At 32.1% G+C, this 1,852-nt stretch overlaps 1 pseudogene; it reads right to left on the reverse strand.

The window, feature by feature from the left end:
• Positions 1-383: 383 nt before the first annotated feature.
• Positions 384-1,852, reverse strand: LOC129317478 (1-aminocyclopropane-1-carboxylate oxidase 3-like; annotated as a pseudogene).

Consider the following 1,852-nt stretch of genomic DNA (forward strand, 5'->3'; position numbering starts at 1 on the left):
GGCAAGGGCAGTTGATAATTTTTCCAAAATTTAAACTAAATAAAATTAATCTATTAATTAAAAAAATTCAAACTTTAGATTTTTAAGTAAACTATTAGTATAAGTTCCACTAATTCAACACTCATAATTTGCCACAAAACTAATTTTTAATAAAATATAAATTGAGAGATTTTTTTTTAAAATTTAAAATTTAAGGTCATTACAAGAGAGATTTCTCTCATTTGAATTTATTAATGTTTTTTACTTGTATATCTCTTAACCAGCCCAATTCCATCTGATGTAAGACATTTTTTCTCATATCAAATTGAATCAACTCACACATTACATCCCAATAGAGAATGTAGTAAATATACTATTGAGTTAATTTATGGGACAATTTATGTTTAATACTCAATTTGGTCACCAAGGTTTACGACGATGGAGTGGCGCATTGGAGGCATATCAATCCATTGGCTTTCCTTGAGAAATTGGAGGCCACCAACCTTGTCATCTTGGAAGAGGAGGATGATACTACCAGCATCGGTGTGGGCACGAAGACCTCCACAATTTTAGGGTTAGGGCAAGGAGGATAGTTGGCGACCTTTGTGCCAAAACTTGGTCCTCTTGATCCATGGAAGGCATTCTTGAGATAGCCCTTCTCTAGTCCAATATTCTCATAAAGCAAATCAAGTAGTTTCTCTACAAGTTTTTGTATTTGTTCTGCAAAATCCTTCACTAACTTCCTGCATTTTCAATTCAAATAGTTCAGAATATGTATAAAGCTAGGTACGTTTACACATTATAAAGTTGTTTTCATATTACTGATTTATATCTTATATGTACTTTCTATATAGTACTCTAAAACACATGTATGGAGACGCATAATAAACATGGTACGTCAAAATGTTTATTATCACGTTCCTTGATAAAAGTAGTAAAGAAAAAAACAATTATCTTTATTCTTCAAGTTTGAATGCTTATGTTTGAGATTTTTGGGATAAAAATCCAAAAATGAGTGTATACGATAAAAAGTGGATGTGGCATCTATTGAATAGAAGATGGTAGAAAATAATTTGAGATGATTTGGCCTTATAAAGAGGATGTCATGGGAGGCATCAGTGATAAATGTGGAGTGGATAATCTTAAGCTTTGTAAAGAGGGGTAGAAAAAGTTTAAAGATAATACTCATGAAAGTTGTCGAACAAACCCTTTTGAATAATAATATTCCTAAAATCTTGATTGATAATAGAGTATAATGATGTTGTTCGATTCATGTAGCTAACCCCAACTATATAAAAAATCTTCTTGTTGTTGTTGAATGCTTTCTATTTGGTTAAATTCTTTTGTTGTTAGGAAACAACACTTAGCTTGTATTGTGCTAACCTATATTCGTCAATGAGATCTGGGATTTCAGAGAAGTTTGACTTAGGCAAGTGGTGCAAGAAGAAGGTGCTTTCCTAGTCCATTTCCTTAACTTCAGCTTGAATACTCTCTATGGCTTTGCTTGCCACAAACTCTTGAATCTTCTCTCCATGCATTTCCTATATAATGCTCTTTCGTTAACCTTTCCACCGTGTCCAATAGTTACATGGGATATCCCATGGTTCACCAACTACAAGAAAACACAATGAGAATTTATTTAATAATTCCCACCAAATTAACAAAAATAATTAATCACAAATATGCAATATTGATTAATACCTCAAAAAACCCCCAAATTCTCACAAGAATCATGAATTTTAATCATAGTAGCCTGTCTCTCTTCGCCATTAAGCTTCTCCAAGTTGATTACTGGGAAGTTCTTAATTTTCAAAGCACTCAAACTCTCTTTCTTTACTTTCTGAGCAATCTTTAATATGTTAGTTTTATGCAT

The sequence above is a fragment of the Prosopis cineraria genome, unplaced genomic scaffold, assembly GCF_029017545.1.
Source record: "Prosopis cineraria cultivar Desert tree isolate PC_DT_omini unplaced genomic scaffold, ASM2901754v1 PC8, whole genome shotgun sequence".
Classification (NCBI taxonomy): Eukaryota; Viridiplantae; Streptophyta; class Magnoliopsida; order Fabales; family Fabaceae; genus Prosopis; species Prosopis cineraria.